Source organism: Tenrec ecaudatus, chromosome 6 (genome assembly GCF_050624435.1).
Source record: "Tenrec ecaudatus isolate mTenEca1 chromosome 6, mTenEca1.hap1, whole genome shotgun sequence".
In the NCBI taxonomy this organism is placed as follows: domain Eukaryota; kingdom Metazoa; phylum Chordata; class Mammalia; order Afrosoricida; family Tenrecidae; genus Tenrec; species Tenrec ecaudatus.
In genome coordinates, this window is record NC_134535.1 from 91,056,839 (window position 1) to 91,084,773 (window position 27,935).

Genomic DNA, 27,935 nt, shown 5'->3' on the forward strand with positions numbered 1-27,935 from the left:
AGATACAAGAAATAAAGTTACTGAAAGACAACGACAACTTTGACCAAGACCAAAGCAAGAGGGAAGGTAGACGCATAGGTAGAAAAAGAATACAGGAAACAACTAGCACTGTGGTGCTAAATTCAGTGACGAAACCTGGAGCCTGCAAAGATACAGCTCAAAGCGGAGCGGGGCGCTCGGTGGCGCCTGATGCCCCTCAGAGGCGTGCAGCTGATGAATGGTCCCTCATCTGGGACTTCGAATAACGTGCATTGAAAGACCATCGTAGTTCTCTGGAAAAATGGACTGTCTGTGAGCTACAAGAAAAATACTTCTCAAAGGGAAAAGATACAAAGTTGTTGGAGGAAAGTGTATTACTAGAAAACATTTTTGAGAAAATAATATAGTTCAAGTAAATGATCACAAAGCCACTTCTTCTCCTCAACACATTACGCAACTGAAAATCTTTCTCTAATCCAAAACACACGGAATGCCGAGTCCCACCCTCCAAAAGATGCAGTGATCGAGAGATGAGAAGAGTCGAATTAAATTAGTATTAGGACCAGGCTTGAATACATTTTAAAATGCATAATGTGACTGAGAGGGAAGGGATGGGAATGAAAAAGGAATTCAGGAATGGTGGAAGAAAAATAAAACAGAGAGACAGAAACAGCAAGAAAAAAAAGACAGAAAGCAAGAGAGAGGCATTCAGAGAGATGGAGAGCTACAAAGAGAGACACTAATCACTGACAAAGAAAGTGAGCTAAGAAATCACTGAATTGATTTCTCTACATTCAGGCTATTTCATACCTGAATCTGTGGTAAAAAAAGAAAAAGAAAATATGTCTTTTTACATATTAGACAAAATATTTGCTTTCTGTTCTCAATTTTAACAGTGGGAAGGGCAGGCTGAATTTATTCTCTAAGAAATAATTTCTCTCTCTTATGTTTCCTCTCAGGCTTTCTCTTCACTTGGCTGAGTACTCATTTCTTCTCCTGTTCTTCATGATTCTAATTGTTCTAACTTCTAATCATCTTTATTGGTTTCCTGAGCATTATCTGAAAATCCTCTCAAGTCCACCTCCAAATGATCTAATATTCAGAACCTCAATAAACATGCACCCATCAATTATGGTGCTTGGAGGATATTAAAAAATACCTTTAAAATGGCCTTATTCCTTGATCTTTACAATTTTCTATTAATGCACACAATACAAATACCATATTGTCCTGTGAGCAAATGACACAAAAGGATTACACATCATAGAGATTGATAGACAGAAAGGGAGGACGCGTGGTCGGGACATGAGTTCAAAGACAGGAGACAGTCGCTTTTTGGTGTAGGGAGAAGAACAGAGAATGAGGTCAGAATGGAATGTTGGAGCATGATGGAGGGAGCTTGCCATGACAAGGATCTGGTTTCTAATGCATCAGGCAATGGAGGGTGGTAAGCAATCCAGGTCAGCATCTGGCTAGTTTGGTGGATGATGACTCTGACCACAATCTGTTGTGTGTAGCTAGGGCACACAATTGATGCCCAATTAATGTGCATCATGGGGGGAAGTGGCAGTTCCGTGGTAGAATCCACGCATTCTAAGATGGCTCAACCACTCGTCAAAGCATCTGATATGTAGTCACTGCCCATCTGCCAGTGTAGGTTTGCATACTGCCATGATGGTAGACAACATTAGCCTAGCTATCTTCTTGTAAAAATCAGTGAATGAATACCATTGAAGCCACAGCAGCTAACGACAACACTCTGCAAGGAACCAGGTGCGAAGCAATGACTACAAAAGTAAGGCACACGCTGTAGCTGCTGAAGATTGAGGGGCACATTCCAGGATAAAGGAATAAGAACCTTTGAAAGAGACTGCCTTGATAAGGCCCTTCTAGCTTTAGGCTTCCAGTTTGTGGAGTTTTGTACATTCCAGGCTCTATCCCTGCAATTGCGGTCTTAGTTTTGGAGCCAGTAGTCCGCTGGGTTAATGTGGCAGCCTTGGGAGTAAAGGCATTGAGTCATTCGCTGCCTTACTTGAGACTGTGACCCACATATTGTAAGGTGTTTCAGATGGTGGGATTCACTGCAGTAGCCCAGATGTACAAGGTTATGTGGTTGGTGGAAGGGGGCGGGGGGAGTCTAGCAACAAAAGAATGAGAAAACTTTGGATTCTAGATAAAATTAAAAACACCCATGGAGTACAACAGATGTTTAGTGCAGTCTGTTACTGAAAGTACAAGTACTTATGGGAAATAGGATGATTGGATCTAACACACACCTGAGAAATTGGATGTATAGGGAATATGACTACAGAGTGATAAAGAAAGGGCAAGACCCACAATTCCTTGATTTCTATTATCAGCAATAGTTGCAATGGCAAGGAAAAAGAACAGAGTGGCAGACTATAGCATCGAACCAAACCCAAAGCCAGGGCTATTACCTCTAGTCTCAGGGAAAATCCAGAAATGGAAAATCATATTAGAAATAACAAGAAGTACTACCACTGATCACTAGAAGGTAGTCTGAGAGAGGAACAGGAAAAGCAAGAAGTTATTGAAATGAAAGAGTATGCTGAAAGCAATTACTTCAACTTATAGATAAATAGCATAAAATTCCAGAGGACCCATTACAAAAGTAGATTGTGATGAAAGAAGCTGGAGGACATCATGTCAAATTAGTCAATCACAGAAGGACAGAGATTTTTATGAGACCACTATTGGAAAAGGTCAGAGGTGGGGGATTGGAGAGCAAAAGTCACCGACTAGAGCATAGGCAAGATTTACCTTGGGTGAAGGGGAAGGCAATATACAATCAGAGGAAATTTGGGGATAAATGATGGAGGCAGGAAAAGTCTCTCGGAGGTTTTTTCAACAATTAAATGCAATAGAGGTAGACATTGTTATATATACAATCCTGCAAAACTGTGATCTAGTAATAGATGCAAGGATAAACTTATAGGCTGACCAGGTGTGGAAAAGAGAGTAGGAGGATGGATGGATAGATAGATAGATCTAAATCTAGATATTGATACATATATAGATACACACATATAGAAATGTATGCCTAGAGAGGATATTTGTATATGTTTATTTGTCCTTCACTAAGATCTCAAGACCATCGCTCCTGGGGACACCAAGGTCAAGTTGTATAACAAAGTTCATGAAGACAGTGTTCTAAATCCTACTTTAGTGACACAGATGCCAAAGTACTCCATTAAGGGATAAGAACAAAATGTACGTATTGGATCACCAAGCTACATTTTCTCCAACCAAGGAAAACACTTTACAGCCCACAGGGTAGAGCAATGGACGATGGGACATCCTATTAAATGGGAAAACCATGTTGCACACCATAACCAGAGTAAATATTTGATAAAGAGTTTAAATGGGCATCGAAGCATATGGTATCTAAAAGTAGGGAAGAAGAATGCAGAAGAGGTTGGCTCAGATGGCTTCATGAGAGTGTGCTCACACTCAGAGGAAGGACCAACCCTGGAACAATGCCTCTATTTCTTGGGAAGTGGGACCTGGGGAAGAGTTGATAAAGGAGGTCCCTGGAGTCTGTCCATTTCCTCCCACCTCACCTGAAATCGCTTTCGCCTCTTGGAAGCTGACGTCTTAGGACCAGGGATGCTGCCATGAGTCCCAGAAGTAATGCTTCAGCAAGAGATTGTAAGGATAGCTCTGAGCCTACACATCAGAATTGCCAAGGGCCTGAAGTGGTAAACTATACTTTCCCCGCGTCGGACAAACTGCGGTCGATAGTGAATACTGTTCCCGTCGTCTGGAAAAACTGCAGTTGGCAGTGAACACCCATTAGAATCGTGCCTAGCTTACCCAGCCAGAAAGGAAGTGTACTGAAAGGGAAGCCGCTTGCTAGACTGTTCTCCCTACCGGCAATCCAGGCTGTCACAGCAGCTGAACCTGCCGTCCCTTCTCACGGTGGCACAGCTTAGGTAAAAATCAGTGATGAATGGGAGGAAGGACAAATAAGAGCCGATGGTAAGGAAATTAATAAACAGTCTATGCAGTGGCAGAACCATAACATTACAATGTTATCTTGAGCGGGACGCAGAGCCAAAGAATAATCTCTTAGGGAAATTTTTCAGAGGCCAGGAAGACGAGACAATATTTGGGAGAATCTGACCAGAGCAGACTGATAGCACAGCAGACATGAATGAACGGCACTTGAGCACTGTGCCTCATGGAAATGCGATGACTAAGGACTGCTTTCAACTGGTAACAGGAACAGGTGGAGGGTCAATAGCCAGCAGTTTGTCATGCTGCGGTGGCTTGTGTGTTGCTGTGATGCTGGAAGTTATGTCACTGGTGTTTCAAATGGCAACAGTGTCGTGCAAAGTGAACCTATTTCAGCCGAGTTTCCATAACAGGAACAAACAACAAAGATGGACTGAGCGTCCCACTTTGGAGGAAGGAGTGGCTGAAACTCTTCTGCTTAGAAACACGGTCACCGACCGAAGGCCTAATGAATGGGAGCAGAGCACTGTCGGAGGCAGCGCCAGAGGACGGGCCTCTGAGGTCAGAAGACACCTGAAATGTGACTGAAGAGAAGCTCATTTGTCAGAGTGGATTCGATCCTGGTATTGTGCGTAGGGTCAGGTATGTGGGAAGGGAGCCTTTTGGAAGTTCACTTGCTGATGGGGTAAGACACAAGGTAAAGAGAGAGAGCTGCAAAAAGGGGCTAATGATCAGAACTTGGAATGTGAGACCAATGAAGCCAGGAAAATTGGAAGTGGTTAAAATGAATCATTAAGGATTTTGCCTTGTTTGGATCCAGCAGTCAGGAACTCAGAAGACTCCTTGCATAAGGTGAATCTGGTCCACAAGCCCTCTTTAGAGCATAAAAAGCAATGGCCTTGCTTTCCAATACTTTTTATACATTACTGTAAGGGCTAGGGTGCACGTCACCCAAAGCACGGCATGTTCGATTCCCTCAGATGCATGTGAAAGCTGGACATTCAAGAAAGAAGACGAAGGAGAATCGATGTACTTGACTTTTGAGCCTGGGGTAGCACCATGCGCGGCTAATAGGGCAAACCCTCCTGCCTTGAAAGAAGCACAGCCAGAGCTCCCCAGAGGCACGAATGGCAAGGCTTCGCTCACCTACTTTGGGCATGTTTTCAGGAGAAGCCAGTCCCTGGAGAAGGAAGTCCTGTTGGGTAAAGTGCAGAGACAGCAGACAAGAGAAAGGGCCTCAAGGAGGAGGATGGAGCCCAGGGCTGCCCCAGTGGGCTACAGCTGAGAACAAGTGGGCGCATGGCATGGGGCCAGTCAGGTTTCTTCTGTTGTGCAAAGGGTCACTGTGGGTCAGAACTGACTCAATGGCACCAAGCAACAAGAAGGGTCAGCAGCTAGAAGACCCAATGAGTGACCTGCGGTGAGCTGGATTACTGCGTATTATTCTTCCATCCCAGGTCCTCGGTTGGGTGATAAATGATAAACCCTAGCCTCTTGCCTGTGCTTATCATTCCGTGTGGGAGTGAGCGGTCCCTTATGTTAATGAGGCAGGATTACAGCAGAACATGTGGTGAGTCAGCCTGACTAGAAGGTAGGACTCAACTCACCACTTGCATTTCCTTGAAAGGCATTGGGGGGTTACTATATATAAACTAATAGTAATGCTCCTGTAAAGTTCTCGCTCTTGCTCTGGACCCTGCATCTGGCTAGTCATGATCTGGATTACCCAGCTCAGCTGTTGTATCAGTCAGGAGCCAACTGCTTGCCCCAACAGTTGGGGGTTCTTCAGACCTCATTGCCTGACCGGATGTGCCAGCGTCAGCAGCCTGTGAGCCAAAAGCCTGTCATCTGATTATCCAATTTGGGTTCACCAACCTCTGCTGCCATGTGGTTTGGGAAAGGCCTCCAAACGGATGCCTAAACCATGGATCGCGGACATTCCAGCCTCCATGATTACATGAGTGACTTCATTACTGACTTGTGAACTCTGTGAGATACTGCCATGAATTACAAAACCCACAGAGAGGAAGTTAAGTATGAAGAGAAGCAGGAGTCACGGATATTAGAGATGGTGGAATGTTTCAACAGTTTGGAAAAGTCACATCTATGAGACATCTTGAAGCTCTCCTTTATCAAGGATCAGTTAAAGAAATTATTTATGCAAACATGAAGGACAGAGAGAGGGAATGAGAGATGGAGAGACAGGAGAGGAGAGAGAGGGAGAGGAAAGAAGTAGGAAGAAAGAAATACTTCAGGCAAAAGGCAGAAAATACCTGGATTGGTCGAGCGACAGCGCAGAGGCTGTAAAGACCCAGAGTCAGCGTTCCGTCCTTCACCACTTGTGACTCTAATGCGGTTGCTTTTACTAAGCAGTGGGAGCAGAAGACAAATTGCATTGACTTGAGAAGTAAATACTGAAAGATTAGAAGGCTTCTCTCTAGAAGTTTTATGGTGATGATGAGAAATGAGGTAAGGCAGTAACTTTAGTGAATCTAAGAAGCAGAGAAACAGATTTGCTTTGGGGGATGCTTATAGAGAAGAGAACAAGCAGAATATGAGCAAAGTATCAACAAGCATTATACCTTTATGGATGAAAATGGATCAGCACTCGGCAATGAGTGAGCCTCAGCTAAAAATGGAACCAACTTGGCATTAAATAGCCCCATGCTATAAAGAACCTAAGCCTTAATGCATGCAGTCAATTTAAGAGAAAGTTAGAATATTTAAATAGAATACATCAGTTATGCATGCGCATGTGCGTGCGTGCATGTGTGCGTGTGTGTGTCTGGTGATGCTATGGTTAAAGCACCCATCTGCTGACTGAAAAGCCAGCAATCCCAATGGCCCCAGCACTCTGCAGGGGAATGCTGTAGCAGATTTCCATGAAGATTACAGCCTCCAGCCCCAGGGGCACTTGTACCCTGTCCTACAGGATCATGATGAATTGGAAATGAAGGCAAAAGGTTCCCTTCAAAAAATAGTCAGAAATTTCCATTAATTTTAAATTGCAGTGAACTTCCTTATGTCTTTTTAACAAAAATACCTAGAATTGATACTACACTTGATCTTAGCCAAAAGGCCGAGAAGCAATACAGGGAATCCAGGGTGGATGATACCTTCGGGACCAAGGGTGTGAGAGACGATGCTGGGAGAGTGGAGGGTGAGTGGGTTGGAAGGGGGGAACTGATTACAAGGATCCACATGTGACCTCTTCCCTGGGAGAGGGACAGCAGAGAAGGGGGGAAGGGAGACTCCGGATAGGGCAAGATATGACAAAATAACAATGTATAAATTACCAAGGGCACATGAGGGAGGGGGGGAAAGGGGACGGAGGGGAAAAAAAGAGGACCTGATGCAAGGGGCTTAAGTGGAGAGCAAATGCCTTGAGAATGATTGGGGCAGGGAATGTATGGATGTGCTTTATACAATTGATGTGTGTATATGTATGGATGGTGATAAGAGTTGTATGAGTCCCTAATAAAATGTAAAAAAAGAAAAGAGGAGAAAAAAATGATTAGGGCAAAGACTGTACAGATGTGCTTTATACAATTGATGTATGTATATGTATGAACTGTGATAAGAATTGTATGAGCCCCAATAAATTGTTAAAAAAATACCTAGAATTGTACCTGGCCCACAATACTGGCTACATTATTTAAATTGGCTGGTTTCGCTGTCATTGGAGTCCTGCTCTGCCTACTTCCTTCGTTCAAAAAGGAGCATGCCATTTTTAATACAATTCTGGTCACCCTACTACAATTTCCGTCTGACTTTGATGTTTTCCCCGGTAGCATAGTGGGTAATGCACTGAGCTGCTAACCACAAAGTCAGCAGTTTGACACCACCGCCTGCTCTGTGGGATAAAGAGGGGGTTTTCTGCCCTCAGAAAGCTTTACATCTCTGAAATTCAGAGCACCAGCACTTCTCTGTTTGACAGGTCTACCAGGAGTTGAACTCAACTCAATCACAGTGAGGGCTTTTTTGGTTTTGGGGGGCTTTTTTTTGGGGGGGGGAGAATCTACAAGTAAAATTCCCAGGTCATCATTTTTTAACCCCTACTATTCCACTTCACTTAGTTCATACCCATTGCTATAGCCTCTAGGTCTTTTTTAGTCTTGTTACTCAAACTTTTGTTTGGTGGGCTTTTCATAGTACTATTCAACATACAAATGGCAAAATAAGCGTATTTGTCTATCCTCTTCATTGATAATGAACTTGTGTATTGGAATTTTAAACCTGTCCATTTTGTAATAATATTGTATGTAGCTCAAAGCCAGGATTTTTCACAAGCACTTGCCCATCCAGGCTTCAACTTAAGGACCTTTACTTTGATCAGTTTTATATATCAGGGCCTCTTAGAATGTATCTGAAAATGAGCTTCTTTTGCTATCTAGAAATTTGACGAACATGGACACAAAAACATCAATGCATTAAAGTTCCGGGTACTTTACAGTTTCCTTTTTCCTATAAACATAATATCAAAGAAACAAATAAAGCTACTGCCATCGAGTTGATGCCAGTTCATAACAGCAACTGGTTCTGGGAGTAGAAAGTCTGTCTTTCTCCCATGGATCCGCTGGTGCATTCGAACTGCTGCCTTCTCAGATCACAGCCCACTGCGTAACCACTACACCAAGACTCCTCTGCCTAGAAACATCGGTAATGGTTCAATAACCAAACAGGACCCAGTGCTTTCACTACCCTAAGGAAAATGGTTCAATATATAACTTTCCCAAACATCTCTGGGTGAAAAGCTATAGTGTTAATTCTCATCTTTTCAACTGTGTTCACTGTGAACCACAATACCGTTTAGGAAATGCAAAGAAAATATCACTGATATGCCAGTGGTAAAAATAGACTATTAGTCACTATTCATATTTATTTAAGATTTTGGTGCTGAAAGATGAAAAAAAGACAAAAAGAAAATTGCTGATATCTAGAAAATACAGATTTTTGTTAAAGGATAATTAGTTACTGTTTTACTCAAGTTATTTTTCAAAAAGTAGAAAAAACTTTAGGTTATTGTTTATTTTTTAAAGATAACCCAAAGTTGGTTTTGCCACTATCCAAATAACAACATATTGCTAAGCAGATGGTCAAGAACCAGATGTCAGTAGCAAATTATCATATCATGAGACTGCTCCATCCCTCTGAACAGTTGAAAGCCATTCATGAGATGATGGCATGGCACTTTGCCAGCTATACCTGAGGCGGCAGATTTCTGAGGAAGATGATATCAAGGGATGAAGCAAGGGAGCAACTAGGAGGCAGCAAGAAAAGATGAGTGTATTTACGGCACCGTTGCTATATAAATAATATCGTCCAGATTCATGCTCAATATTGTTTGAAAGAACTGAATAAGACCTAATCCTTGTAGACATTTTAAAACATAGAAAAGAAGAGCTTACAGAGATACTGGGTATCACCGGGAGACTAGCTGGCTGTTTCTCAAGAAGGTCACAGAGTAATCATGGAACAGGAGATGATTGTCGAAAACAAAAACTGTTGTTGGTGGCAACACTGGCCTTTTCTTAGACATGCACTCAGGCTGTTACTGCTGTTAGTGGTCATAGAGTCATCTGTGACTCCTGGAGGCCCCAGGAACAAGGGGAAAGGGCCACTGTAATCTACAGAGCCTGCACTGGCTAATTTCCAAAAGCAGCTCCCCTGGCTCTTCCTCCTGCTTTGTCTGAGCTGTGAGCCTGCACGGAAGCTGGTCAGCCTCCTGACCACGTGCAAGGCTCCGCTCACAGAGGAGTGGTGGTGGTTGGGTGTGAGGAGCCTGGCCCAGCAATCAATCCCAGGGCCCCTACACGGGAGGACAAGCTGTTTACTCACCACTACCAAGAGAATGCTACTGGCCATGCTTAAAATGAGAAGTATAAGTATCTCATGAACCAACGTTTGCTTGATTAGAGTCTTTCCCAAAAAAGCAAACACACCTTGGAATCAAAATTACAATCAGAAATTTGATTGGCTAGCATGGAATCTGAAAAAAGGGGGGCGGGTGTTTGATGATTCAGTTCTTTTGTATTAGCAGGCAAAGGTGCTGGCTTGTTTGTCTTCAAAGGGTGAGTGTTCTGGACAATGAGAATCGTATTACTGGCACCTTCTCTCTGGGACAACGCTTTGTTACCACTCGCCAGCACTGGCCTCTATGATTACGAGATCTCTGGGAGGCCGGAGGCTTTGCCGTCGTGCTCATCAGTATAGCTAGTGTCTGACACCTGGAAAGCACTCGATGTATGCTTGTTGGCTGAATGATTGTGAACCGACGCACCATGTTCAGGTTGCAGCGCTGACTGATGCCTAGTCTATTCTCCATCTGATTCCCATAGAAACTTGCTGACGGAGGACTTCTTTATTTCCGACCCCGATTTTACCCATCTCTATTCTCATTTATGAAATAAAGACTCCTGCTGTCATTTAGGAAAGCCACCTAAATCTTTTACTTTTATTTTAAAATTCACGATGGATCATAACTGTGCCTAGGTACAAGGAACGCCACGTCTTTGATCCATTCAGATGGTGTCACTGCTGCCAAGTTGTGGATTCTTGTCGAGTCGATTCTGACTCATGGTAATACCGTGCGACAGTGGGATTTTTCCAGAGGGTTTTCTTCGCTGTCATCTTTTTCCCAAGGAGACTCAGAGTGGGTTCAGCTTCCAGCTTTCAATTAGCAGTGCGGTTTGGCCACAGGTAAAGACCTAGCAGCCATCTTTGAGCCATAAAAACTTTTTGGAAGCAACTGTGAATTAAACCTTTTCTTCTCTTTCTTCTGTGTCTCTCCAATACCTTCTTTCCGCATCTTTTTCTTGTATCTCTAGGTCTTTTTAAAGATCGTTTCTCCTTTCTACTTCTGAACTGACTCACATTCAATTTTCCAGCCTCCAATCAATATCACTTCTGATAAATAATTTCTAATTCTTTCCCCACATTTTTACTTATATTAAATAGCCATTTTTCATTTCTATCTGTAAACAGCCTTACCCTTCATTCAAAGGAATTTTACATGAACTTCATATAAGACAAATTCACATTCCTAGACATTGGATGAGTATACTTATTTTACTAAATGTTTTTCCAAAAGCATTATCTGTTTTGAGATTAACAGACAAAAATAAAATAAAGAGTTAAGAATAAAAGAAATTAAGAATAGTATATTGAGTAAAACAAAAAAAGGAATTCTTCAGAATGAAACTCTATCTAAAGTGCTCGTGTGTGTGCGCGCGTGTGTGTTCTTTGTTGCACAAGGAAAAAGTGGGGGAAGGAGGCAAATGTCTATCTTCATTGCCTCACACAGCAGAAGTGGAAACACCACATTGTGGTGGGGATCCAGTGACTCCCCTCAATGCCCAAACAATGCATTTTTTGCCTTGTATCCCTAAAAAACGGCAATCACCATGATATTTCCTCTAATTAACTAGTCTTGGTAAAATCACACAACTTATGTTAAAATATGACAGACAGTAGATAAATATCAAACAATTTGTATATTTTCAGACAAACAAAACATCTGAGTCACTTTTGAACAAAACAAAGTACCTAACAGAGTTCTTGGCTCACATGAGATCTTTGAAAAATTAATTCCTTTTTCCATTTTACTCTTTTAGTTAGGTGTCCCTCTACACGCATGCACACACTGACAGGGGTAGTCCCCATTAGTTAATCAGCAATGAGTGAGTTTTGAGAAAGCTCAACATAGATGGACTTTCTTTGTAATAATGGAATGTCTGATGCATCTTCATAATAGGAACTTAACAATTAAATATCTAACATGAAAGACAAGATGAAAAAGGATGCTTTTATAAGTTCCTGGTTTATCCACCATCACAGCTACTCCTTGTGCTAAACATATCAGAGATCCTTCTTCAACACAGGCAGTTTAGTGGGTCATGGACGAGTCTATTCTTAACTGTGTACAGAAATCAAATTTGCACCTAAGTTCTAACAGGACCCCATGGCTCTTATTTATTTAGCCTTAATGGTAGTGCAAGAAAAAGGGACCTTTGTGTGACCATGGGGGAAAGTTTAGGCTGGTAATTACTAACTGACAGGTCGCTCAATGGTGTGAACCCACCAACCTTCCTGTGAGAGAAAGACCAGGCTGCCTGCTTCCATAAAGACTGACAAGTGGGGATCCTCAGAGGGTGGAGGGAAGGTGGGGTGGAAAGGGGGAACTGATTACAAGGATCTACATGTGACCTGCTCCCTGGGGGGCAGACAACAGAAAAGAGGGTGAATGGAGACAACGGACAGGGCAAGATATACAAAATAATAATTTATAAATTATCAAGGGTTCTTGAGGGAGGGGGAGTGGGGAGGGAGGGGGAAAATGAGGAGCTGATGCCAGGGGCTTAAGTGGAGAGCAAATGTTTTGAGAACAAGGAGGGCAATGAATGTACAAATGTGCTTTACACAATTGATGTATATATGGATTGTGATAAAAGTTGTAGGAGCCCCTAATAAAACAATTAAAAAATAATTTTAAAAGGAGAAAGCTAAAGGATAGGGTCTGCACAAAATAAAGTGTCATTCACACCATTAAACTATAAATATAAAAAGTCTTGGACTGGGGTGGTCTGTGGCATACATATTTTCACCACATAAAAAGCAATCAAAGGCGTATTACAGCACAGATCCTCATCGGCATACTACTCCGTCGGGTGGGATATAAAATGATTTCACACAGTCTGACTGAGTACACAGGAATCTTAGGAATAGCTAACTAATTTACTTCATTTCTATTCTCCTTTTAGCAAATGTCCAGCAACTACTGCATAAAAGAAATCTAATAGGGCAATAGGCAGTATTTGCTAGTCTAAAAAAAGGAGTTGTTGTTTAATGCCAAGTAAAAATTCTACATAATAAGGAAAAAAAAACATTTACAAGCCTCACACCTTCTCTGTCCCTGTTCTGTTGCTAAGGGTTGGTTTCAACTCCAGGGTGGGCCGTGAGCTCAGTTTGGGTCTGGGTTAGGGAAAGAGGGGCTTGATGCTATTCTTATGATTTAAGAGCTGTGTGTGCAGCCAGAAAGGTGACTGTGATGAAGAATGTGTCGTGAATAGAGGTTGGTTCAGTCATTTCAAAGTGAGGACAAATTTACATAACATTAAAGGGCAAGGACAGGTCTCTGACTGTACTTTTCACTAATGCATTTTCTTCCTCCTTGGGCTTTCTATGTAATCAGAAAATTGGCCAAAATAAAAATTTAAGAGCCATTACAATTAATAAATGCAGGCTCCTGGGTAATGTGTCAAAGCATTTTCAAAGGGCCAGACTTTAACCTCCAATTCATTCCTCTCCCTTCTGTCCAATTACCGAATGCATGCCATTCTAACTGAGGTGCACAGTTTTAAGGTTTGACATTGACGGGCACCACACAGAGATCAGAACTGGGCAGAGGCCCATGACTTGCCATGATTTATATTCTGCCATCAGAGCTAATGCAGAGTGAATTGCTCCAAATCCTCTTCCCTTTCTCTAGCCCTCTAAATGGAATCGAGCACAGGCACAATATTAATTTTAAAGTTAACTTACTCTAATTGAATGGCAACGCTTTATTACAGTCATGTATCAAGTAAAAATGATAATATATCATAATCGACACCGCTGAAGACCCTTTTGTGCTTTGCTTTTCATTTTGCTTGGCTCTTATTTTAATTCAACAATTCTTCAAATACCACTATTAGTATATTAATGTATACTGTTAGTAAATTAATATTACTAAATCTTCCCCATACACAATCGTGTGCAGACCAAATTGTACTTCTTCAAGGGAGATGTTCCTATAGAAATCCTTGGCCAAACCTAACCTGAAGTGGCCATCCAGCCTACACATTTTCCTTTCAGAAGGGTTGATTTTGTAAACTATGTTCCACCTCCTCATCCTGTACTTAGAAGGCTCTGTCTCTCAGCAGTACTCAGGAAAATGTGGTACATCAATGATATTTCCTCAAAAGGTCTAAATAATGGCATTCACTAAATTATTTTCAGTTATATGGTTGATTTATGACTTTTTGGGAAAAGAAAGAGGGAAAGAAAGAAGAAAGAAGAAAGGAAGGAAGGAAAGAAGGAAGGAAGGAAGGAAGGAAGGAAGGAAGGAAGGAAGGAAAGAAGGAAGGAAGGAAGGAAGGAAAGAAGGAAGGAAGGAAAGAAGGAAGGAAGGAAAGAAGGAAAGAAGGAAGGAAGGAAGGAAAGAAGGAAGGAAGGAAGGAAGGAAGGAAGGAAGGAAGGACCTCCCGTAGTTGGACTGAAGATACCTTCATGGCACAGTGGCGAAGTACCCAGCTGGTGAGCCCAGGCCATCAATTGGAACGCAAAGGGAAGTTGCGGCTGTCTGCTTCCACAAGGCTTGCATCCGTGACTCACACTAGGGTAGTTCTGTTCTAGCCTAGAGCATCAGAATTAACCGGGAAGCAGTTGGTTCTCTGGTGGTTGGACTGAGATGCCAAATGTAAATTTGCACATAACTGACTTATTTTCACTGTAAAACGTGAAATAGGCCTAGGACAAAATTGGGGCATTTGAGAAGGCTCCTAACCCCTGTGGTTCATGTTTTTAGGCACAGTGTATTTACAGTGAGACCCAAATGAGACATGTGTAAAAACAATTAGTCAACTTAAAACTATTATCAATTAGAATAATAGTTGTAAAAATGCAATTGATTAACATAGGAATTACTACAACTACCACGGTTGGAGAGAGAGAGAAGATCCTTTGGCTTTACCCTATGGGGAGCTGAGGATAAATAATTTAACTCACATAATGTGAGAAAATTACATTATGTTATTCTTTCTGCAGAAAAATAAAATAAAACGTTGACTAATCCAGCTCCAAGACCTACCAGGGCTCTTGTAAATCCAGAATTATTCTCATTCATCTCAAATATTCACAGACCATTTCCCCTCAGTGGAACACAGCTCTTCGCCCTTTACTCCCACCTTCTCTATAATCATTCTCCCGAGTGGAGTGTAGATGTCACTGGTAAGGGATCTAGCTAGGGGTATTTCCTGTCTCAACCCCCATTCCAAAGTAGGTTGGGTCAATTTCATTTTAGTTCAGTGCTTGGCTGTTCACCAAAAAGTTGGCGGTTTGAATCTGCCACCCTCTTGGAAGAAGGAAAGCGTGGTAATCTGTGTCTATAAAGATGGACAAGCTCGAAGACCCTGTAGAGACAGCTCCTCTGTGTGCAGCAGGGCTGCTCGGAGTCCCAGTACACAGCAACCTCTCTATCCCTTCAGGCTCCTTTTCAGCACTGAAGAAAAGGATATTCAATCGACTCTTTGGTCGCTACAACAAGCTCTTTGTAGAAATGAGTTATGTCTGTCCTGCCACATAGTTGAGCTTTGGATTAGTAATTATTTATGGAAAAAAAGAATAACTAGTATTTGACTAAAGGTCTTCAACACAGTTTGAGCTTCCTCTATCAGTGTACTGTGTGCCTACTTTTGACTAATTTCAATATTTTTGCCCCTGTGAATTGGCTTCAACAAGAATTGCTTCATTGACTGGGTCACACTCTCATAAAAGTGCTGCTATTTCATTGCCCTGAGATGTACTCTAGGCAGTGACGAGGGTAATGCTGAAGTGTTGCACCTCAATCAGGAAAGTACCTAGTCCTAGGTTTTAAGCCCTGGTTGGTACCTGACCTGCTGGGCGGAGTTCATCTGCCCCACGGTTTGCTTGGTGAAAGTAACTCTCGAAATCATGTCAGAGATATGAGTAAGGAACACCCTATCTAACCTTCCATGACTGTCAATGTGTGAGATATGTAGAATGCAATCAATACCAGTACAAAGTTGAGCATTCAACCCCACACACTGCTAAGAGAATGATTCATTTCTACACATGTCTCTCTGTGTTATTTTATTATAATGAAAAGTAGCTGACACATATCAGATTCTTCACTAGGATAAGAATCACCATTCTTTGCTATCAGCAAACCACACTACTTCATCTCCTAAGCGGCAGTATCTGGGCTGACTATGTCCTTGTGTAACATGGGACAGCTATGCTTCCTTTATCCCCATCGTCATTTCCACACATCATATGCTTTATAACTAATCTTCCCAAGACCTCATCTATGTCACCAGAAAATGTGAGTGTGGTGTTTGCAAAGATCAGCGAACATATACAAATAGATAGCTACAATAGAGCATGAATCAAAAACTGATGACTAGACTTCATTTATTAGAATTTTTTCCAAGCTAACAGGGAAAAATAAAAGCTGGGAACAGGCAATTTTCAATTATTTGGGGTTTTTATACTATAGCATTTCTTAGGTAAATAAAACATCTAGACGGCTATCCTTTCCAAAGGCATGGCTTTTGTAAAGAATGCAAAGTTGACTGTATTCTGCCCTCTATTGTACCCAGTGACTATGCAATGTGGAGAATGAAAATATTTCCCTTCTGACCTTAATATCAATCAGTGGACATTGTCGAACTTGACATTTTATTGTCCCTTCCTTAGTGGCATGCTGTAAATAGAAGCATTATTGTTATAAATTGTTCCTTGAAGTTTGACATTGTACAAATTACGCTGTGTACTCTATTTTATTAAATGGCAAAACTCGGCAGGCTCTCTATCAGGAGGCCACGCCGAGGTACTTTGTTCTCCTAAGAAATGAGTGCTGTGTTGGCAGGCTAAGCAAAAGGTCTCATCATAACCATTCTGCCAGTAGATAAGTCATGCAATCCTGTTCTTAAGATACACTTGAAAGCATTTGTCCTGATCTGTTTTAATATATATCAAAATAGAGTGAGGGAGGCAATGCCCTGCCTCTCTGCGTGAGCAAAAATCGAGCTGCAGCACAAAGGCAGCACGCGCAGACACTCCTCGTTGTGGGCGCAGTGCGCAGTGTGCAGCGCAGGCTTTTTCTCTTTGCAAATGAAGGGCCGGCCGGAGCAGCCCTGTGAGTGCCTTAACTGCTTGCGAAACCGAGGGGCTTAGTATGTGTTTCAAACCAAACCAAACTCACTGCCATCGAGTTGATGCCAACTCTTGGTGAGCCTATAGGGCAGGGAAGAACTACCCCTGTGAGTTTCCCAGACTATACCTCCTTATGGGAGTAGAAAGTCCTGTCTCCCGGTGAGTGACTGGAAGTTTCGAACTGCCGACCTTGTGCATGGCAGTCCGACCAGTAACTGTTAACACCAACGGGGCTCCATTTTGATGATTGAATACAAGTCTATCAGCATCATTTATTCAACAGCAAGTGTTCACTGCATGGCTTTGTGTTCTACTTGGGCAATTCTCACAACGTTTCAATCTTTTCCATAGTGCTGTTGTACACTTCATAGACTAGAGAATCGTGTAAGCATAAATTGGATATGCAATGAGAAACCCAAAATATTGAGTGACTCACTTTATTGAAGTGTGCTGGAAATAAAGCCAATTTTCTTGGCATTATGCTTGTACGTAAGATTAAAATTAAGCACACATACCACCTAAAAAAGCAACCAAATACTCAGAATAAAAAAGGTTTCAGTATTTTCTTGTCTTTAAAAAGTGTCTACATCTCTGGGTGACACCAACAATTAATGCAATTGGTAGCTAACTGCAAGTGTAGACATTCAAGTCGATCCAGAGGCCCCTGAAAGAGCTAGTGAATGGTTCACTGACAAATCAGCTACTGAAAACACCAAGCAGCCCAGTTCTACTGTGACACACAGCGGGTTGCCATGTATCAGAACGGACACAGCAGCCATCGATTATAAGGTACTGAGATAGATGTTGTGAGAAATATAAAGCATTACAGGGTGTCCTTCAGGGCCCTATGGTATAGTTGGATAACTAAGCATTGGATAAAAGCATGAAACAACAAGAAACAACATTAGACAATAAGTGACTGCTAATAAGGATAGATGCTCTAGAATAAAAGTTGTCTATGTGTAATTAATTATTACAAAGTATTTGTAAATACGTTTGAACAGTCTCACTGTGTAAGGATTGTCTGCAGCTGATTTTACATCGGAACAGCAGAGCTGGATAGTTGTGACAGGGACTGAAGGCCACGAAAGCTAAAACATTTGCTCTCTTTCCCATCGCATGAACTAGAAGATTCGATTTTTAAAAGCTTACTCTGGGTTTCAGACCCAAAGGAAGGGAGCGAGGAGAGTCAGGAAGGAAAGGAAGCGCATGCGCTGCGGGAGCCACGTGAGCGACGGAGCGGCGACGTACCGGTCAGCCTGGCTTGCATTGCTGGGGAGGGTGAAAAGTGGCAATCTTTTTGAAGGTGTAGTAAAGCATTTGCCCAAAGGCTGCCAGAGCGGCTAAATGAATGCCACGGGAATGAACAAGGACTTTCTTCGCAGTCAGCCAAGGAAAGCTTTGCTGTGGCGGTGGTCATTTTGTTTGCTTGCTTTGAACAAGGGAGTAAAACATAGACAGTTATAGCTTAGTTTAGAAGAACATTACAGTTTTTTATTTCAATAAAACAGTTTTTCATCTAACGAGATCAGTTTACTGTTGTTGTTGCTGTTGTTATAATTAAGTGTCATTGAGTGGGCTTCAACTCATAGCGACCCTGTGCACAACAGAAACAAAAGCGGCACGTCAGGCACCATCCTCACAGCTGTTCCTACGCAGAGCCCATTGACGCAGCCGCTGGGTCGACGCAGCTCGTCGAGGGCCTTCGTTGTCCCTGTCCCTCCACTTTGCCACGCATGGTGTCCTTCTCCAGGGCCTGGCCTCTCCTGACAGCATGTCCAAAGGATGTCAGATGACGTCTTGTCCTTCTTTCTTCAGAGGAGCACTCTGGCCTGACTTCTTCCAATACGGATCAGTTTGTCCTTTTAGCATTTCATGGTACTTTCCATATTCTCCAGAAACACAATTAAATTCATCCATTCTTCTGTTTTCCTTATCCGCCGTCCAACTTTCACACACATATAATGCCATGGAGAACACTCTGACTTGGGTCGGGGCACCTTCGTCCTCAAAGTAACATCTTTGTTCTTCAGTCTCGAAAGAGGCCTGGTGCGGCAGGTGTGCCTCGCGCAGTATGTCTTTAATGTCTTGACCGCTGCTCCCAGGAGCAGGGATTGTGCATCCAAGTAAGACAAAACCCCTTGACAGCTTCCCCCTTTCTTCGTTCATCAGGATGTTGCCTAGGGGTCCAGTCCGGAGACTGGGGTCCTCCTTACATGGAGTTGCAATCCATACAGAAAGCTACAGTCCTTGATCTTCATCAGCAAGTGCTTCAGTTCCTCCTCACCTTCAGCAAGCCAAGTTGTGACATCTGCATACTGCAGGTTCTTAGTAAGCCTTCTTCCAATCCTGATGCCACACTCTTCTTCATATAATCCAGCTCTCGGACGATTTGCTCAGCGTGCACATTAAACAAGTATGGCGAGGGGTACAACTCTTATAGCTACTTTCCCATTGTAAACCATGCAGTGTTCCCTTATTCTCTTTGCACAGCAGCCTCCAGTCCATGCACACGTCCCGAATTAGCACAATAAAGTGTTCTGGGATTGTGTGCTGCTGGGCTGCTGGAAGCTATGTCACTGGTATTTCAAATGCCAGCAGAGTCACCCAAGTGAAAGGTTTCAGAGGAACTTCCAGACAAAGAGCAGACCATGAAGAAGGCCTTGGCTCACCACCTCCGAGGAAGAAGCCACTACAGACCTTATACCCAGCTTCAAAGATGATCAAATACCGAAAGCCTACACAAAGAAGCAGAACATGGTGGCAGATACTGCTAGCAGATGGGCCCCTCAGGTGGGCAGGAACTCACAATGTGATTGAAGAGGAGATGGCTTCTTGAAGGGGGGGTCAACCATAGAGACGGGATTCAGATAAAGCCGTGGGAGTGGAAGCTTCAGAATGGGTCATGACTCAAGGGAAGAAAAGTAGCTATACAAATCTTCTAATGATTACAATTTGGAAACTGCAAACTATGAATTTAGGATAATTGGGAGTGGTCAAAAATGATATGGAGCACATGAAGATCGAGATCCTAAGCATTGTGAGCTAAGGGACTGGTATTGACCATTTTGAATCAGAAAAAAATCATGATTTACAATGCCGGGAATAACACAATCAAGGAATGGCATGTCATTCATTGTTAGAAAGGATGTGCTGTCTGTGATAGGATTATATCTATCTGCCTCGAGGAAATCTAATCAACACAACTCTTATTCAACTTTATGGACCAACTACAAAAGCTAGTGATGAAGAAATTGAATTCTACCAAGGACTTCAGTCAGAAATTGATCAAACATGCACTACAGGTGCATCGATAAGTTCCTGGTGATTGGAAAGCAAAAGCTGAATACAAAGGGGAAGGAAGAGTAGTTGGAAAATAAGGATTTGGTGATAGAATGAAGCTGGAGATCACATGACAGGTTCTTATAAAACCAGTGACTTAGTACAAATACTTTTTTCAACAGCAGAAAAGGTTATTACGCACATGGACTTCCCCAGATGGAAAGTTTACTAGAGAGCAAATGAAATAGTCAGTGTTTTTTTTATGCACCTCTATAAATTCATCCTCCCCTTCCATTCTTTTCAGGAAAATTTAACACTATTATTTATGGCTTCTTACCCAGCACATATTTGTGCCTCCTACAACTCTGATCCACAATCTGTCAAGTTTAATACGTGAAGCATTAAAGCCCACAGTGGCAACCGAGATAAAGGGTGGTCTTTGGCCCTGTCCCCTTTGATTTACTGGTTATACATTGCTGTCATTTGGGTTTTCCCAAAGGTTAAAGCTTAAAGAAAGTACAGAAAACGCAGATCTCCAAAGAGATAAATACATAGGGGCCAGCTCCCAGGGAGATGGTATTGGCTTTTCTTGCTCCTGGCTATCAGCCATCGTAAGCCTAATGCTGGGGGGCAATGGTTCAGCCTTAAAAAGGCTTAGCAAGTCTTTCCAGGTCCCAGTGACCCTGTGTAGGTTAGTTCAGCAGAACATCTGTGCCCATCAGACCTTGCCTGACCCTTCAGCTACACCGAGACAAAATTACATATATGCATGATAAGTGTCCTTGAGGATTGACTTAAGAAAGACCCCTGTCTTGGCATTGCTCTTAAATGAAATTCACCTTTCAAGAGTCTCTCAGGACCAGATTCAGACAGCAAAAGTTAAACGGAGACTTCTCTGTCTCAAATCCATCTCAAGCTCCGGCGATTGCAATGCAATGAAATATAATGCAGCCAACCCAGTTTCATGAATTTTTTTTAGATTATCCAGATATGAAAAGAAATGTGTTACAATATACATATCTCAAGATCTGGAATTGGAATACCTGAACTTAATTTAATAGTTCAGCTCTCCAGAACTGACTGATTTAAATTCCTTGACTATAAAGTTGTCTTAGCTATAGAATGGTAAGAGATCAACCTGGTGGTGATGTGAGTTAAGTGTCAGACTACTAAACACAATGTCAGCAATCTGAATCCAGCAGCCACTCCACAGGAAAAAGATGTGGCAGTCAGCTTCCATAGAGACTTACAGGCTCAGAGACCCAATTGAGCAGTTCTATTCTGTCCCACAGTGTTATGAGTCCAAATCAATGTGTTATTATCATAAGTTCACAGTTATTGGAGGAAACAAAAAGAAAATATTTATGAAACCACACTGTAAACTTTAAACTAGCTAATTTCTTTGTTTTTATCATATACAGTTTATTCAGCCACCCTCACAGTGTATTACGGGACTGGAAAGATCATAACAGCCCACTACCCCTTCGAAGGAACAGCACACTGTTTGAATTATCAAGCTAAGCTTTGGTTTGTCTTTCCCACCATGGTTATCTCAAGCGACATGTGGTGACGCCATCACGCCAACAGTTGATGGATCGGTGTGCTTGAGTTCTCTGGTACATTCCCCATGTTTCTAAATGAAAGTTCAGGGGCCTCAATAATTGTTATGAATGTAAAGCCATCCTGATACCAGAAAGTTTGAGACCTACTGCTTTATAATCTACATTAAGATCTTCTTAAACTCACTTAATAATAAAGTGCGCATTTGTTTTCTCCTCTTGTAAACACATGAGTCCTGGTGGCAATAGTAGTTCTGAGCATCCACTCTGGAAGAGAAAGACAAGGCTTTCTACTCCAGTGAAGGTTTCCAGTTTTGGAAACTCACAGGGGCAGTTCTACTTTGCCCTATGGGAGTAGATATCGAATTGATGGCAGAGTTTAGCTTCATGGTAAATATGCAATGTACATTTGAGAAACAATGGGAAATATCCTTAACCGTGATGTATTTATGAGTTTATCAATTTAAAAGCAATAAGACTAGAGAAGAAAACTATTTCCATTGTGTTCATATCCTCTAAAGTGCTTCGGGAGTCCTGTGCAGCGTGTTGCTCTAAGGCACACAGTAGAACGCTCCAGCACAATTTGTAAACATCTTTGTAAAATTCTGACCAAGCTAAGCCTTTTGGTCAAATATAATGTCTTGTATGGTGTAGTCAAGAAGTAACAAGAATTAAGATAGGAATACATCTGTGTCGGCAAAGAAAGTAAGGGAGACATTATCATTTTCTCAGTCAATATTGTTTATATAGCCAAAATAATATTAAAAAATGAATATTGGTCTATTTGAAAATGAGATAAAGATTTCTTTCTGTGGGAATTAAGATTCAGGGAGTCAACCTTGGTTGTAATCATAGACATAAGTATCATTTGACCTTATATAAGTTATATTCACATATGATAATGATTAAAGTGAAAGCTATTATAATGATATATATTTTTTCACTTTACAAGAATTTGAAAATCTCAAATTCACAGCACAAGTGCCTGCAGATGGCCCTGGGCCATCTGCAACTCTGGATACCCAGGCAGATCCGTATTTGGGACTTGAGCCTGAAGGAGAGTCATGCAGGTCTGGACCTGAGCAGAATCTGTGTGCACAGCGAGCCTGGGAAACAAATGCGGCTGCAGAGAGAAAGCAGACCAAAGAAGGGTACAGGCAGGAATGAAGAGCTGGAAGCACTAGCAAACTCCCAGAGCAAAAGCATTTTAACTATCCAACACCCTACTGAAATAGAAACCATGGCAGAGAGCAGTATCGTGCATCTTCCACGGTTAGCTTTCCAGAGCAGGCTTCCTGGTTAAAATTGAGGGCTGGCAATAAATTTTCCTTAGATGACTTATATAGCAGGAAAGCATGGGAAAGGAGAGAAACTCATTCAATTCAAAACCCCATACTGTAGAACAATTTGAGAGATTATCTTAGGGTCCATAGGAAGACTAAGACAAAATTTCACTTAGCAAAATGAGGTCTGACAAAGATTAGATCAAGAAAATGATAGACTAATATTGGGCATGCCATAATAGTTGTAGGGAATATTTCATCTCTCTCTCTCTCTCTCTCTCTCTCTCTCTCTCTCTCTCTCTCTCTCTCTCTCTCTCTCTCTCTCTCTCTCTCCAACAACTATGGCCTCAGACAAAGTTATGATTTTCTAAGAAACTCTACCTTATTTTTTCTCTTTCTCCTCCCTGGCAAAGAGAGCGACAAGAAAGAAAGAAGGCAAGGGGAAAGGATTTATAAGCATGTATATTTCATAGTTGTAATCCTCAGGAATAATTAATCAAGGAGAAAAATAAGAAAGCTTCTCTCTTCTAAGAGGAAGTAAAAGAGGCAATATCATTTCAAAGTACCAGAGATATCACGAGATAAGTTACAAGGACCAACATGTACTTCAAAAAGTTTGGAGCAAAAGGAAATTAATAGACAATGTAATTTTTCAATGAACTTTTTGAAGACCCACCTCATATTGTCAGCAAGTCTACATAGTGAGGAATCTATAATTTGCTTTATGCTAAACATATTATTTCTTAATTTACTTGCTGAGTTGCTTGAAATAGACTATTGAAACCCTGGGAGAGGAGCCGAAGGTGATCTGTGCTTGAAGGCTTGAAGACCTGTTCAGATCAAGGTCCCAGTCAGACAGATAAAGTGGTTTTCCAGAGTCCCCAGAGCTACTGCTTACTGTTGCATTCCATTCAGGTGTGTAGTGGTCATAAAATGGTGGCACAAAGTGACCCCTACAGCAGAGAACTGACCTAGGCTGCGACCTTTATGGGAGCAGATCTCACAGTCTGTTTCACCCCTGCCTTTGAACAGCCGACCTTTCAGTTAACAGGATGCTTAAGGAGGGTACCACTTAGCCTTCTCCAGATCCACTAACAACTAAACAAAAAATAAATTCATGGCAGTCGAGTAAATTCCAAGTCTTAGCAACCCAATAAATCATGAACCCCACACACTTGTCAATACTGTCCATCTTTATAAAAGAGAATGCAGAGAGGATCCTAGGTTCAAACTTGTGGCTTTTTGCTTTGTAGGTGAGTGCTGTAACCACTGTACCACCATGGCTACTCCAGAACCACTAGGCATCTCAAAAGGATAAGGGCCTTATCATTATGATTCTCATTTAATATCTGAAAGGAATGCAAGGGTAATCAAAAAGTATCACTGTATGAAAATGATGATGGCAACATACGTACAAATATTCTTGATGTATGGAAAGTTATAAAATATGTAAGAGCCCCCAATAAAATGACTTTAACAAAATGTGTCACTATAATATCAGAGAAACCATGACTTATAAAAAATATCAAAATGTGAAGCCACTGTGCTTTGACATATTCTCCATCCAGGTCAACACACTTCTGAAGGCCGTGTGCCCATCACTCTAACCTGCCCTTAAAGAATGCTGTGCTCTCTGATTTAGACCACGGCACAATAGAAATGTTGGGCTCCTGGAAGAGTGAAATCAGTGTTCCTTTTATAAAAGTCTTTGATTTGGGGAAACAAACAGAAGTCCTATGGGGCAAAATCAGGTCTATAGGGTGGGTAAGGTAAGGTTTCCCAATGGAATTATCAAAGGATAGTCCTTGCTAACTAAGAAAAATGAGCAGGTGCATTGTCATAATGGGAAAAATTCTCCACTACTTCCTGACATTTTCCTCACCCAGGCAGTTTTTTCAATTTTCCTAATTTTTTCTTTCAAAAGTAGCCTCTAAAATTCATACTGTGTCTTTCAAGAAAGTCTATCAGAATTACCCCTGTGGAGTTACCAAAAAAATTGGTCAATCTTCTAAACTGACTTCTCTACTTTAAATTTAACCATCCACGTACGCTGTTCCAAGAGAAAGATCGTCAAGGAAATGGATTGACTCAGTTGCTGCAACCGTGGGTCACAACACGACGTCAATCGTGAGGATTGTGTAGGAATGGGCATTGGTTCTTTCTGTCGGGCAGTGTCCTGCCAAGAATGGGACCAAACCTGAGGGAAACTAAATACAACAGTAATAATCATTCACCTTGGAAGCCACCGTGATGGATGGATCAGTGAAGCAGTGAATTGTTGGATAGGGTTTCTTTTAGCCACAGACTAGATACTTTTCATCAGATGACTGGCAGGGGAGGGAAGCCATGCAAATAAGGTGTATGAAGCTTTAACCTGGAGGTTGGTCAGTTTTTCTCATCCTGCTGGACTTAACACAGGCCATCTCCGAAGCAGGAACGAGGATCTCACTATCATCAGGAAAGGTGAACCATGCATGGAGCACATCGCCGGACCCTGAGATTCCTTTGCACTGAACTTCTTGATCCAGGAGACAGAGCAATGACACCAGGGGGTGGCAAAGGAACAGTGGCAGCAGAAAAACCAGCAGCAGCAGCAGCAGGGCCAAGAGCAGGAGCTAGAGCAGTGTACTTCCTGTTCCACAGAACATGCAAAGCTGATGTTAATGAAGGAGGTTTGTTTGCATAGTAGGGTGTCTTTAGGCACTTGGTCAGAAGGGTTAGGCTGGTGACTCGTGGAGCCAAAGTCAAGCACCTGTGCGCTGAAATGCAATGGTCGTATGGAGTGTCCTTGTGTGTTCTTTGGCAGCCCTAATGATGCTTGAACACAAGCTGAGAGGTCAAGAATGAGAAAGGGGCCTGCCTGTAGGCCTGGTTAAGAAGCAGTGCTCTGGACCCAAAAGGCTGTAAACTGATCCTGAAGCGTGGTGCTGCTGTTAGGTGCCCCTGAGTGGGTTCCGAGTTGACGCTACCCATATAAAACAGTATGAAACACGGCCACTCTGGGCAACCTCACAATCACGGCTGGCTTGGAACCTAATTTACAGCCAACGTGCCAATCATTTCCCTCCAGGGTCTTCCTCTTTTGCACTGTCTCTGCACATTACCAAGCATGAAGTCCTTCTCCAGGGACCACTCTCTCCTGACACGTCCAAAATACTATTGATGAACTATCACCATCATTGCTCTTAAGGAAAAATACAGCTCTGCTTCTTAAAGACAGATTTGTGTGTCCTTTTGGCAGCCCATGGTACTTTCAATATTCTTGGCCTGCACCATATTTCAAATGCACGTTCTTCCTTCAGCAGTGTCCAACATTCACAGATATATGAGGCACTTGAAAATACCAAGGCTGTCAGGCACTGCTTAGTCTTCAAAGTAACCTTCACTTATTCAGCATTTTAAAGCGGTACAGTAGATTTACTCAATGCAATGTCATTTTGATGTCTTGAGCTCTTGACTGTTGCTTCTATGAGCATTAACTGCAGATACAAGCAAGACAAAATCCTTGACAACTTCAATCATTTCTCCATTTATCATGATACTATCTATTATTGGTACATTTGTCAGGATTCTGAATTTCTTTACATTGAATTATAACCCATACTGAAGGCTGCAATCCTTGATCTCCATGAGCAAGTGCTTCAAGTCTTTCTCAATTTCAGCAAGTAAGGTTGTTTCATCTGCATGTCTCTGCTTGTCAATAAGCCCTCCTCTACTCCTGATGCTCCATTTTCTTTATGTAACCTAAGTTCTCTGAGTAATTGCTCAGTATATAGACTGAATTAATATGGAGAGAGAATCCAACCCCGATGCACACCCTTCCTGGTTTTATACCATGCCGTCTTCCCGTGTTTTATTTGCACACTTCTTCTTGAGCCCTGTAGAATTTCTGCATGAGCACAATGAAGCGTTCTGTGATTCCCATTCTTCTCAAGATATGCAGAGTTTGTTATGAACCTCATCGAATACTTTGGCATCATTAATAAAACACAAATAAAGATTGTTCTGGGTTATCTGCCTTCAGCCAAGATCCGCCTGACATTTGCAATGATATCCCGTGTTCCACAGCCTCATCTGAATCTAGCCTGAGCACGTAACAGGTCCATGTCAACATACTGTTACTTCTATTGTTGGGTGATCTTCAGGGAAAAATTACTTCCATGCTATATGAATGATGTCGCTCTATAATGTACACATTCTGTTTGACCACCTGCTTTTATAGTAGGTACAAGTATGGGTCTCTTCCAGTCAGTTGGTCAAGTATCGATCCTCGAAATTTCTTGACAAAGACATGTGTTTGCAAGTGATTCATTGGTTTGTTGAAATGTTTCAGTTGATATTCCATCAATTCCTGGAGTCTTCTTTTTGCCTAATGCTTTAAGGGAAGCTTAAATTTCTTCCTTCGGCACCACTGGTTCTTGCTCATATAGGTACCCCCTGGAGTAGAATATTGACCAGTTATTTTTGATACACCGACTTTATGTATTTTTCATCTTCTTTGGATGCTTCCTGCATCCTTGAATATTTTGTCCATAGAGTCTTCAAGTACTGTAACTCAAGGCTTGAACTTTTTTCTTGAGTTCTTTCAGTACAAGATATATCAAATGTGTTCTTCCTTTCTGTTCCAGAGGAACAAACAACTCTGTCTGGGAAGAAGTATAGTTAGAATGCGCCTTAGAATTGAGGTCATATTTTGGGCATGTTAGCAGGAAGACCAGTCTCTGGAAAAGAATATCATACTTGGTAGATAGCAAAAATGAGAAAGGGTTAAAAAGTGGCTGCAATAATGGGCCTAAATATAATGATAATGGTGTGGATGTTGCAGGCCCACACAGTGTTTGTTTTGTTTTTTCTATTGTAAAGTTGTTTTTATCCCTGCTCTATAAGGTCACTATAAACTGTGTAACTGCATGGGATGAGGGAT

At 41.9% G+C, this 27,935-nt stretch overlaps 1 protein-coding gene and 1 pseudogene across 4 annotated transcripts in view; both read right to left on the reverse strand.

Moving 5' to 3' along the window:
- TMEM117 (transmembrane protein 117) overlaps positions 1–27,935 on the reverse strand; it is a 641,682-nt gene that overhangs the window by 351,377 nt on the left and 262,370 nt on the right. The window lies entirely within an intron of this gene.
- LOC142451978 (U2 spliceosomal RNA) lies at positions 6,844–7,045 on the reverse strand (annotated as a pseudogene).